General features: G+C 35.1%; 1 pseudogene; it reads right to left on the bottom strand.

Annotated features, from left to right (window-relative positions):
- Positions 1–554: 554 nt before the first annotated feature.
- LOC107180638 lies at positions 555–1,197 on the bottom strand (annotated as a pseudogene).
- Positions 1,198–14,128: the final 12,931 nt, after the last annotated feature.

Genomic DNA, 14,128 nt, shown 5'->3' with positions numbered 1-14,128 from the left:
TTCTGCTTTGATTACCATGGTTTTGTGGTAAGATTTTAAATCATAAAGTGTGAGTCCACCATCTTTGAGGGCATATATATACACATATATATATATACACATACATATATATATATACATATATATATACACATATATATATACACATATATATATAAACTGTATTTACTTAGAAGCATTCAGAATGTCAACAAAGCAGCTATAACTTTTTTTTTTCAATTACAGAGCTGTTATTCAGCTAACAGAACAATTATTTCATATAAGTAGCTTTGGAAGATAAGAAAACTACCATCCCCAGTGTAACTAATTTGTGCTATGCACTAACAAGAATCTGCTTTAAATGTCCTTGTCAATTTAAAACCCCTATACTGTACCAGGCAAGGTTAGTGGCTGCTGAAAATACCACCAGGACAGGGCTTTCTAAAGACACATTCAGTAGTGTGTTAATTTATACCAAAAAAGACACTGTGCAGTTTAAAAATATATCTTATACAGTCTTACATTTCAATTTTTTTCTTTAAAAGGACTGAGTGTTGTACAGGGGGTTAAATGCTTTATAGATAAAAAAAATGTCTAGAACCAACTTCTTCAGCACCATCATATTCTTCATCTTCATCTTCTTCGTCTTCCTCATCCTCCTCCTCTTCCTTCTTTTTCTTGCTTTTTTCAGCCTCGATGACTCCCTTCTTTGCTGCATCAGGCTTTCCTTTAGTTCACTAGGCAGTAATATCCTTTTTATATTTTTCCTTCAGCTTAGCAGCCTTATTATCATAAGACTGCTTGTCATCTGCAACAGTTTTTTCACATCTCTCCCAGTCTTTGCAATGTCACCAATGGATAGGCCAGCATCTTCTCCTTTGGTTTTTGGTTGATACTGAGAACAAAACAAGAGGAAGGCCAAAGGAGGCCTGTTGGGTACATTGGGATTCTTGAACTTCTTTTTTGTTTTCCCTTTAGGGGGGATATAAATTTTCATTTCTCTTTCATAATGGGCCTTGTCTGCCTTTTCCATGTCTTCAACTTTTCCTTTCTCTTTAGTAGACATGATCTTCCAGTTCTCTCAGCACTTCTTAGAAAACTCTGAGAAGTTGACTGAAACATCTATGTGCTTCTTTTTTGTGTCTCTCTTGACAAGTTTGCACAGAGAATGCATATGATGACATTTCCTCTCTGCTTCTTAGGATTTCCTCTGCAAATGTTTAATTATTTTCCTCAGTGAGGCACAGAATTGCCCAGTGCCTCGCTGACTCTCAGTTGCCCTCAAACTATCTCTATTGAGCTCATTGTACTGCAATGGCTATGAGAGTGAGAGCCAGACACAGCATCTTTGTTGTTTTTCAATATTGTTTTAGTTACTTGGCATTTCTTGAAATTCACATAAACCTTAGGATGGCAATGATATTTATTTCTTTTCATGCTTTAAAAATATTATTCCTCTCTCATTTGTCTTACACTATTTTAAGTGAGAAGTATGCTGTCATCCTTATATTTTTTCCACTTTATACAATGTTGCTTTTTTCTCTGGATGCTTTTGAGATTTTTTTTAATCCCTGGTTTTGAGAAATTTGATTATAACATGCTTTGGTTTAGTTTTCTTTGTTTTAAGTATTTGTACAGATGATCTATGGACTTAGTCTGCATTGAATTTGAGATAAATTTGGGTCATTATTTTTCAAAACAGATATTTTGGCACATTTGAATTGTCTCACAGCTCACTGATACAATGTTTATTTTTCCCCCAAGTTCTTATTTTCTCAGTATCTCATTTTGTATTGACTCTGTCTTCAAACTCACTAATTTTTTCTTCTGCAATGTCTAACATTCAGCTAATCACAGCTAATGTAGTTTCCATGTCTAACATTTTAGCTTTCCTACCTAGAATTTTGATTTGGGCCTTTTTAAAGTATCTTCTAGATTTTGACTTAACATGGTCAATCTTTTCTAATCTTCTTGAACATATAAAATATAGTTATACTAACTTTTAATGCCTTTACTAATTCTATTATCTATGTCACTTCTGGTTACTTGCCAATTGGTTGATTTTTCTCCTATTTGTGGGTCATATTTTCTTGCTTCTTTGAATGGTTGATAACTTTCAACTGGATGTCAAACATTGTTAATTTTCCTTATTAGATGATAGATATTTTTGCATTCCATAGTTTTGACATTTGTTCTAAAATACAATTTCTTGGCATGATGTGATCCTTTGGGGCATTATTTTTAGGATTATTAGGCAGAATCAAAAACTGTGTTTAGTGTAGAGCTAAATTCTCCCGACTACTAAGGTAAAACTGTTCTGAGTACTCTACCTGATGTCTCATGAGTTGTGAGGTTTTCCACTTCAACTAATAGAAAGAAGAACTATTCTGGACCCTGTGTGGACTCCATTGATTGTTTCCTCTAATCTTCTCAGGTGGTTCTTCTCCAACCTTGGGTAGTTTCCTCATATATATTCACTGTTCAATGTTCAGTTGAAGACTGAAGGGAAATCTTCTGCAGATTTCTGGGATATTTTCTCCCTGTGTGTGTGCAGTTATTTCTTCTCTGGCACTTTGCAAACTCTAGCAACTTTTGGTTTCCCTGGATTCCTAGATTGATTCATCAAATCAGAGAGAGAAAGTTAGGTTCTTCCAGGGTTCCTGGAAACTTTCTCTAGGCAGTCAGCTGGAATAATTGTAGGACTTCTTTCATTTGTTTTCTACCTCTCAGATATCATTGTCCTTCAATGTCTGACGATGAATGTCTCAAGACAATGTTTCATGTATTTTATTTAGGGTTTTTGTTGTTGTTGTTGTTGTTGTTGTTGTCATTGTCGCTGTTGTTATTTCAAGCCTTTGTTACCCCATCTTGATCGAAAGCAGAAGTCTTATGCTTAGATTTTGATTGAGATTTCATTGAATCCATATACCAATTTTGTGAGAATTTAAATCTCTTTTAATAGTAAATATTTTATTTTATTTTTTTAAATTAATTTATTATTTTTAAATTTACATCCAAGTTAGTTAGCATATAGTGCAACAATGATTTCAGGAGTAGATTTGTCAATGCCCCTTATCCATTTATCCCTTCCTCCCTCCCAAAACCACTCCAGAAACCTGCTCTTTATTCTGTATACTTAAGAGTCTCTTACATTTTGTCCCTGTCTCCATTTTTATATTATTTTTGCTTCTCTTCCCTTATGTTCATCTGTTTTGTATCTTAAATTCCTCATATGAGTGAAGTCATACGATATTTGTTTTCCTCTGACCGACTAATTTCACTTAACATGATATTTTCCAGTTCCATCCACATAGTTGCAAATGGCAAGATTTCATTCTTTTTGATTGCCAAGTAATACTCCATTGTATGTGTGTATATATACATATATATACATATAAGGTATACATATATACCACATCTTCTTTATCCATTCTTCCATGGAGGGACATTTGGGTTCTTCATACTTTGGCTATTGTTGATAGTGCTGCTACAAAACAGCACACCTGTATCCCTTGGATAAATACCTAGTAGTGCAATTACTGGGTTGCAGGGTAGTTCTCTTTTTAATTTTTTGAGGAATCTCCATAATGTGTCCCAGAGTGGCTGCACCAGTTTGCATTCCCACCACCAGTGCAAAAGAGTTCCTCTTTATCTACGTCCTCACCAACATCTATTGTTAACTGAGTTGTTAATGTTAGCCATTCTGACAGGTGTGAGGTGGTATTTCATTGTGGTTTTGATTTGTATTTCCCTAATGATGAGTGATGTTGAGCATTTTTTCACATGTCTGTTAGCTATCTGGATGTCTTATTTGGAAAAGTATCTATTCATGTGTTGTGACCATTTCTTCACTGGATTGTTTTTTGAGTGTTGAGTTTGATAAGTTCTTTATGGATTATGGATACTAACCCTTTGTCTGATATGTCATTTGCAAATATCTTCTCCCAAATATCGGTTGCCTTTTAGTTTTGCTGATTGTTTCCTTCGCTGTGCAGAAGTTTTTTACTTTGATGAGGTCTCAATAGTTCATTTTTGCTTTTGTTTCTCTTGCCTCTGGAGATGTGTTGAGTAAGAGGTTGCTGTGGCCGAGGTCAAAGAGGTTGTTGCCTGTTTTCTCCTCTAGGATTTTGATGGCTTTTTGTATTACATTTAGGTCTTTCATCCATTTTGAGTTTATTATTCTGTATGGTGTAAGAAACTGGTCCAGTTTCGTTCTTCTGCATGTTGGTGACCAGATTTCCCAGCACTGTTTGCAGAAGAGACTGTCTTTATTCTACTGGATATTCTTTCCTGCTTTTGTCAAAGATTAGTTGGCCGTACATTTGTGGGTCCATTTCTGGGTTTTCTATTCTGTTCCATTGATCTTAGTGTCTGTTTTTGTGCCAGTACCATACTGTCTTGATTGCAGCTTTATAATACATCTTGAAGTCTGGGATTGTGATGCCTCCAGCTTTGGATTTTTTTTCAAGATTGTTTTGGCTATTTGTGGTCTTTTCTGGTTCCATACAAATTTTAGGATTGTTTGTTCTAGCTCTGTGAAGAATGCTGGTGTTGTTTTGATATGAACTGCATTGCACATGTAGATTGCTTTGGGTAGTATTGACATTTTAACAATGTTTGTTCTTCTAATCTAGGAAGATGGAGTATTTTTCCTTTTTTGTGTGTGTCTTCTTCAATTTCTTTCATAAGCTTTGTAGAGTTTTCAGTGTATTGATTTTTTACCTCTTTGGTTAGGTTTATTCGTAGGTATTTTATGGTTTTTGGTTTTACTCCATTGTAAATGGGATCGATTCCTTGAATTCTCTTTCTGTTGCTTCATTACCAGTGTATAAGAATGCAACCGATTTTTTTGCATTGATTTTATATCCTGTGACTTTATTGAATTCATGGATCAGTTCTAATAGTTTTTGGGTGGAATCTTTTGGGTTTTCCATACAGAGTATCATGTCATCTGTGAAGAGTGAAAGTTTTACTTCCTCCTAGCTGATTTTGATGCCTTTTATTCCTTTGTGTTACCTGATTGATGACGTTAAGACTTCCAATACTGTGTTGAATGACAGTGGCAAGAGTGCATATCCCTGTCATGTGGGTATCCTGACCTTTGGGGGAAAGCTCTCAGTTCTTCCCCATTGAGAATGATTAGTGGTGGGTCTTTCATATATGGCTTTTATGATCTTGAGGTATGATCCTTCTATCCCTACTTTCCTGAGGGTTTTTCTCAAGAAAGGATGCTAGATTTTGTCAAATGCTTTCTCTGAATCTTTTAAGAGGATCATGTGGTTTTTGTCCTTTCTTTTATTGATTGATGTATCACATTGATTGTTTTGTGAATAATGAACCAGCTCTGCATCCCAGGTATAAATCCTAGGTGGTCGTGGTCAATAATTCTTTTAATGTATTGTTGGATCTGGTTGGCTAGTATCTTGTTGAGGATTTTTGCATCCATGTTCATCAGGGAAATTGGTCTGTAATTCTCCTTTTTAGTGGGGTCTCTGTCTGGTTTTGGAATGAAGGTAATGCTGGCTTCATAGAAAGAGTTTGTTTCCAGTTTTCCTTCCATTTCTATTTTTTGGAACAGCTTCAAAAGAATAGATGTTAGCTCTTCTTTAAATGTTTGGTAGAATTCCCCTGGAAAGCCATCTGGCCTTGGACTCTTGTTTTTTGGGAGATTTTTAATTACTAATTCAATTTCTTTGCTGGTTATGTATATGTTCAAATTTTCTATTTCTTCCTGTTTCAGTTTTGGTAGTTTCTATGTATCTAGGAATTTGTCCCTTTCTTCCAGGTTGCCATTTTATTGGCTTATAATTGCTCATAATATTCTCTTTTTACTTTTTTGTACTTCTGCATTGTTGGTTGTGATCTCTCCTCTTTCATTCTTGATTTTATTTATTTGGGTCCTTTTTCTTTTTGATCAAATTGGAGAGTGGTTTATTAATTTTGTTAATTCTTTCAAAGAACCAGCTCCTGGTTTCATTGATCTGTTCTACTGTTTTGTTTTGTTTGTTTGTTTGTTTGTTTGTTTGTTTTGGTAGCATTGATGCTCTAATCTTTATTATTTCCTGTCTTCTGCTGGTTTTGGGTCTTATTTGCTGCTCTTTTTCCAGCTCATTAAGGTGTAGGGTTAGGTTGTGTATTGGAGAGCTTTCTTCCTTCTTTAGGAAGGCCTGGATGGCTATATACTTCCCTCTTATGACCACCTTTGCTGCATCCCAGAGGTTTTGGGTTGTGGTGCTATCATTTTCATTGGCTTCCATGTACTTTTTAATTTCCTCTTTAACTTCTGGGTTAGCCCATTAATTCTTTAGTAAGATGTTCTTTAGTCTCCAAGTATTTCTTATCTTTCCAAAATTTTTCTTGTGGTTGATTTCGAGTTTCATAGCGTTGTGGTCTGAAAATATGCGTGGTATGATCTCGATCTTTTTGTACTTGTTAAGGGCTGATTTGTGTCCCAGTATATGATCTATTCTGGAGAATGTTCCATGTGCACTGGAGAAGAATGTGTATTCTGCTGCTTTAAGATAAAATGTTCTGAATATATCTGTTAAATTTATCTGGTCCAGTGCATCATTCAAAGCTATTGTTTCCTTGTTGATTTTTCTGCTGAGATGATCTTTCCATTGTTGTAAGTGGAGTGTTGAAGTCCCCTACTATTATGGTATTATTATCTATGAGTTTCTGTATGTTTGTGATTGATTTACATATTCGGGTGCTTCTACACTTGGAGCATAAATATTTACAATTGTTAGGTCTTCTTGGTGGATAGACCCCTTAATTATGAAATAATGCCCTTCTTCATCTCTTGTTACCATCTTTATTTTAAAATTTAGATTGTCCCATATAAGTGTGGCTCCTCTGCTGTCTTTTGGTGACCATTAGCATGACTTATAATTCTCCATCCCCTTACTTTCAATTTGAAGGTGTTTTTAGGTCTAAAATGGGTCTTTTGTAAACAGCATATAGATAGCTTCAACAGTCTCTACCAAATGTCCTTCCAGCAGTGGAACCGCTTTTCCTCGTGTGGCCCGAGAACCTCCCAGACCTCACTCTGCTCCTGGGGATTCACTCTTCCCACCAGATCACCACCTGTTATCGAGCTGCGGAGTTTCAGACTCTGCACTCCCCCTGTTTATAAAGTCTTAATTGAATTTAAACCCTCTCCTTTTGCCTTTTTCCCTTTTTTATTCAGTCTCTTGCAGCTGTTTCTACTCTTCCACTTTCTCTCCAGCTGCTTTTGGGGGAGAGGGTGCTTTTTCCATACTCTACTCCCATCTCCATCCTCTCTCTGCATGAAAAATCAGCTCCCTGCCCTCCACAGCTTCTCTCTCCCCCAGTTCACCTCTCCACGCTGTGTACCTGCTGAGTTCCATTGTTCAGGTTGTGCAAATCGTTGTGTTAATCCTCAAATCAGTTTTCTAGGTGTGCAAGGTGGTTTAGTGTTGATCTGGATGCATTTCAGGGATGAGAGACAAAAAGAACTTCTATGCTGTTCCACCATCTTTGTCCCTCCTGTGATCAAATATTTTAAACATAAACTTAGAATATTGAAGTTTTGAGCCTTTTTCTTAGTATTTATTCAAGTGCAAGTGAAATAATTGTATATTTAGCAACTGCAAAAAATTCCACAGTTAAATTATTAACATTAATGAGTTTATCAAGGTTATTAGATACAAGAATATAACAATAAGATACAAGGTTACATAGATATAAGAATAGATATTAGATATAAGAATATAAATATTATTTCCAAGTATTTTGTAATTTTGATGAAAATGTGAATTGTATCCCTTTTTCAAATTGTATGTTCTGTATATTTTGGTTCTATAGAAGTGCCTTGGTTCTTAAATATTATTCTCATATCTAATAACTTTGGTAAACTCATGAATTCCAATAATTTAACTATGGAATTTTTTTGCAGTTAATAAATATATAATTATTTCAATTGCACATGAGTTTTATTCCCTCTGTTCCAACAATGATTAAAACTCCCAAACTCTATAGTATACCCTTTTATCAGAATTTATGATTGAAATACTAAGATATGCTACATTCCTGTTTTCCAAAAGTTGGGAGATAGAATCAGAACTAAATCTTGCTAATTGGTTAGACCCAGATACCTGTCATGTGACTGACTTTTCTTATTAGATCATGGCTAAGCCATGTGGGTTTGAGACCAATATTCTGGAAGCTGAAGGGAGGGAAAAGGTATGGGAAATCAAATCAATAGGGAAAGCAAATATTAAAGCAAAGGGGTTAATATTATGATCTACCACACAAGGCCAAGTTACGCTCTCATCTAATAAATTCTTATATAAATAATTGCCTTTTAGAAGCCTTCTGATTAGTCAATAAACAACTATGCAATTAGACAGAGGTTTCTTTTCTGGCAACGTCTCACATTTTCTTTCTATTCACCTTTCTTCCTCTCTCCGGTTTTCAGACATTGTCTCAGATGCATCTTAGTCCTTTTAATTCTGGTTGGCATGATATTTCATCCCCATATTTATGTTCTCCTTAATGTCTAGTCATTAAGGGGAAAATCTAAGGGAAAAATTGCTCCAGATTCAACCACAATTCACCACTTTAGCAACCATAAACTAGACAGAGATACCATATATTATTGCCTAGATCACTTTAACAATAGTCTCCTTTTTCTTTTCCTCCCAGTACTGACTAATCTTAATACAACAGCAATAATAACTGTTCAATGTCTTACTAAAGACATAAGTTGGAACCTGTCATTTTTCTATTCAATGACCCAAAACATTCCCTATTTCACTCAAGTTAAAAATCAAAGTTGTTATTAGATTACTAGATGTTATATGATCTGTTACTTTTCTGACCTCTTCTCCAATTACTGTACTCCTCTCTCCTTCACACCAGTCACATGACTCTTTCCATTCCTTAAAAACACCAGACATGTTCCTGTCTTATGAACTTTGTTGTGGTTGCTTCCTCTGACTGGAAAATTCTTCATCCAGAAATCCACTTAGATAAGTCCTTTACGTCCTCCAGTTTTTACTCAAGTATTATCTTCTCACTCAGCCTGTCCAGGCTGATCGATTCAAATTGAACCCCACCTTCTCTTGCAGCTCCCAGTAGTCCCCAGTTATTGCTAATATTTTCTTTTCCCTTAGCAGTTAGCACTTTCTAATGTGCTTCATTCCTGAGTGGTATGCTAACTTCAATAATGGTTCAAATTCTTCATCTTTCTCCATATACACGCTCAGAAAAACTCTCAAAATTATAAAATTATACATATGGAGAACAGTTTAGCTATTGCCAGGGGTTAGGAACAGAAGGAAGAGATTGGCACTGGCTATTTAGCATGGCTATAAAGGGATAGCATGAGTGAAATCCTTATGGTGATGCAACAGCTCCGTGTCATGATCGAGCTGGTGGTTATATGAATTCATACATGTGATAAAATTGCATGGAACTAGACACACACACAAATATAAGTGCATGTAACACTGGTCATATATGAATAAAATGGGTTGTATTCATTGTAATTCTTTGGTTTTTACATTGTACTACAATGAATTCAAACAATGATGTTGGGAATGTAAAATGGTACAACCAGTTGGAATTCAGTTTGTCAGAGTCTTACAAATTTCAACTTATTTCTCTGCTATGAAGTAACAATTTCACTCATGATATTTACCCAAGCAAAATGTAAACAAATATACACAAAAAAAGTTGTACAAGGTTAAGCAGAATTATTCATAAATGCCACATACTAGAAATAACATAAATGTCTATCAATAGGTAAGTGGATAAGCAATTTTCATATATTCACATGATGAAATAATACCAATAAAGGAAACAAATTTCTGGTAGATTCAACAACATCAACAGTTATGATGAATGAAATCAGAACAATATTTGCTTCAGGGTAGAGGAGTGGATGGAAATGGGCGTAAGAAAGCTTTCTGGGATGATCAAAATCCCATCACTTTTTTGGGTTGGTAGAAACAGAGGTGTATATATTTGTCAAAACTCAAAAATCTTGAATGTTATTTTAGACGTAAACTAAATCAATACAATTACAATATTAACTTGTTATATGTTTTAATGAAATCTTCCTACATCTTTAACTAAATAATGTCTGTTCAGTTCATAAGTACAGAGTAAATTTTAATAAAACCCATCACAATGGTACTGGTTTTATACATTTTACACTCTTTCAACTGTAATTGTATATGCTGAAATTCTATTATTTGATGCATACGAGCTTAAAAGTGTGTTCATTTCTAGTGAATTGAATTCTTTTTTTAAAAGTTTATTTATTTTGAAGAGAGAGACAGAGACAGAGACAGAGAAAGCATGGGTGCATGAGTGAGAGAGGGGGGCAGAAAGAGGGAGAAAGAGAATCCAAATCTCTCTGCACTGACAGCATAGAACCTGCCATGGGGCTTCATCTCACAAACCATGAGATCATGACCTGAGCCAAGTCAAGAGTTGTGTGCTTAACCAACTGAGCCATCCAGGGCCCCTCTAATGAATTGAATTCTTAATATGTCTTGGTTTTTTTTTTATTTTTCAAAATGCCTTTGCCTCAAAGATTAATTTGTTCCATTTACTTAATAAATTTACAACTGCTTTACTTTGGTATATGGTATAACTATAACTCTTCATATAACCATTTTCTTTAAATGATATAACCATGTGTATTCTTTTATTTTGTAACTTTTGCCTCTTCAGTCTTATGATGGTAATTAATAATATTATGCAGTGTATATTCCAGGAGCTCATTTTTAAAATCTAATATAGATATGTTTGTATTTTATCTGGCGATTTCAATTAAATTACACTTAGTTTTTGTTATCATTTCTTTGTTTAAGCATTTCATATTTGCTTTCTATTTGCCTACTGAATTTTTATTCATTATGTCCTTTGTAATGTTCTAGTACACCCTTTCTCACCTGATCTTCCACAAAAGAATTAGGTCCTACAGAAAATTATTTGAGTGACTATTCTGTCGATCTCAAAGGAACGTAGATACAAGGAGGAAGTTAATCCATTACATATAATGTTTTAAGTTACTAGAGCTTAATTTTCTCTTAAAATTTTGATGGAGAAAGGATGGTTAAATAAATAAAACTGACAAAAATATGCAGTATCATTGATAACTAGGATGGTTTAGATTTCAGAGATTATATGGATTCTCATATCAAATACTGTAAGTCAAAGTAGTTATGTATAGAAACATGTCCAAAGCCTTCACTGAAATCTTAGTAATAGATTAGTCTGGAAAAATATAAACTTATTATAGATCAGGGTTTCTTATCATCATGACTATTGACATACTGGTCAACTCCCATGGTCCCTACCCACCAGATGCCTATAGCAATGTCCAAGATATAACAAACAAAACTATCAATAGAAATTGACCAATGTCCCCTGGGTGAGCAAAATCATTTCCATTGAGAACAACCACTATAGACAACTACTTCAAGGAGTTTGAATAAAAATGTAAGGATTAGATGGTTCAGTCAGTTGAGTGTCCAGCTCATATCAGTTCAAGTCATGATCTCATGGTTATGGGATTAAGCCCTGCATCAGGTTCTGTGCTGACTGTGGAGTCTGCTTAAGATTTTCCCTTTCTCTGTCCTTCTGCCCCTTTTGCTCTCTCTCTCTGTCCCTTTTGCAGGGGAGGGGCATAGAGAAGGAGGGAGAGAATCCCAAGCAGGTTCCACACTGTCAGTACAGAACCTGACATAGGGCTTGAACTTATGAACAGTGAGATCATGACCTGAGCCAAAACAGAGTTGGATGCTTAACTGACTGAACCACCCAGATGCCTCTAAAATAAAATAAATTTTAAAAAATGTAAGGATTGGATAAAAAAACATGAGATTTAGATTAGATATATTGACATGTACCCCATTTTCTCTAATGTAATTATTCAGTGCTTTTTTTTTTTTTCTCTAAGTGTATGGAGACACCACATATAATGGAAAACTTAGTTTTCCCTTTTTCCGTTGATTTTGACTTTTACACAATAAATGTAGTTTATTATTAATAATGTTGTGAACTGAGGACTTTTATGTGAGGAATGAATAGTAAAAGGGATATGGAAAAAAATGAGAAAGATGTTAAGTGATAAAGCAAATTTTAAAGAGAAAATAATCTAAGGAAATAAAATTTTTAATCAAGAAAGGGAAAGAAAATTTATAGGAAGTAGAACATCATTTTCACTGTGAAAGGAAATAAAATAAAAAAGAGACATGAATTTGTGATAGAAGGGCAGAAATTTTAAGAATTTTCCACTAATGTCTTGTATTTCACTGCTCTGCCAGTACTGCCCTTTTTCAGTCAGGCTTGCTCAGTCCCAGTGTAGCAGGCTCTTTACCCATAATACCAGCAGAAACCCTTGCCCACTTCACCTCTACCAACCAGAGAGTTCTGCAGGACTCCAGTTTTACTGGAAGCAGCATTAGGTCTCATTTCACACTTGGCACACTCTGGCCAGGGAAAGAACATTGCCCACTGCAGGAAAGGAGAGCCTCTGCAGAAAGCTGGTCTGAAGGAAAGAGCAGCCAAACACAACAGGAGAGCACACACACACACACACACACCAGAGACAACCTGAAGTGCCAGGCCCTGGAAGCTACATGACCTTTTCTTCATAAAGCCATTACTTTCAGGAATAGGAAACATAACTTTTTTTCTAACACAGAGACAAAGTCAGTGACCTAGACAAAATCCCAAGACAGAGGAATTCAACCCAAATGAAGGAATAAGATAAGGCCATGGCCAGAGTCCTAAGCTAAACAGATTTAATAACATGCCTGATGGATAATTTAAAGCAATAATCATAAGGATACTCACTTGGCTTGAGAAAAGAATGGAAGACTTCAGGAAGACCCTTACCACAGGGATAAAAGAGCTAACAAAGTTTGAGTCAGAAAGGAAGAATGCAATTACTGAGATTGGAAACAGGCTTGATGCAAGGCACAGGATGTCAGAAGAAACAGAGGAATGAATTAGTGATATAGAAGACAAAATAATGGAAAATAATGATGCTGAACAAAAGAGAGAAAGAATTTGGAACATGAAAATAGACTTAGGAACTCAGTGATTCCATCAAATACAATAACTTTGTATAATGAGTCCCAGATGGAGAAGGAAGAAGAGGAAGAAGAAGAAGAAGAAGAAGAAGAAGAAGAAGAAGAAGAAAGAGGAGGAGGAGGAGGAGGAGGAGGAAGAGAGAAGAAAGGGGGCAGAAAGTTTATTTGAGGAAATAATAGCTGAAAACTTCCCTAATCTGGGGAAGGAAAAAAACATCCAGATTTGGTGGCACAAAGAACTCCCATCAAAATCAACAAAAGCAGGCCAACAAGAAGACATATTATGATTCAACTTGCAAAATATACTGACAAAGAAAAATCTTAAAAGCAACAAGACAAAAGAGGTCCTTAACTTACAAGAGAAGACCCATAAAGCAAGCTGGAGATTTCTCAATAGAAATTTGTATTTAAATTTGTATGGAACTAAAAAAGACCCCAAATAGCCAAAGCAATCTTGAAAAAGAAAAGCAAAGCTGAAGCATCACACTTCCAGACTTCAATTTATATTACAAAGCTGTAGCAATCAAAACAATATGATAGTGTCACAAAATATACAAATAGCTCAGTAGAACAGAATAGAAAACCTAATTACATGGTCAATCAATTTTCAACAAAGCAGAAAAGAGTACCCAATGGGAAAAAGTCTTTTCAACAAATGGTGTTGGCAAAACTGGACAGCAACATGCAAAAGAATGAAAGTGGATAATTTTCTTACGCTATACACAAAAATAAATTCAAAAGGAATTATAGACCTGGATGTAATACTTTAAAGCATAAAAATCCTAGAAGAGAGCATAGGCAGTAATTTCTCTGACATCAGCCATAGCAACTTTTTTCTAGCTAGATCTCCTGAAGCAAGGGAAACAAAAACAAAAATAAACTGTTGTGGCTACTTCAAAATAAAACTTCTGCACAATGAAGGAAACAATTAACAAGACTAAAAGGCCACTTACAGAATGGCAGAAGATATTTGCCAATGACATAAATGATAAAGGGTTAGTGTCCAAAATCTACAAAGAACTTGTACAAGTCAACTCCCCCCCCCAAAAAAACCCAAATTATCCAATTAAGAAAAT

Source organism: Panthera tigris, chromosome B2, assembly GCF_018350195.1.
Source record: "Panthera tigris isolate Pti1 chromosome B2, P.tigris_Pti1_mat1.1, whole genome shotgun sequence".
Classification (NCBI taxonomy): Eukaryota; Metazoa; Chordata; class Mammalia; order Carnivora; family Felidae; genus Panthera; species Panthera tigris.
This window is presented reverse-complemented; position numbering and strand designations above follow the sequence as displayed.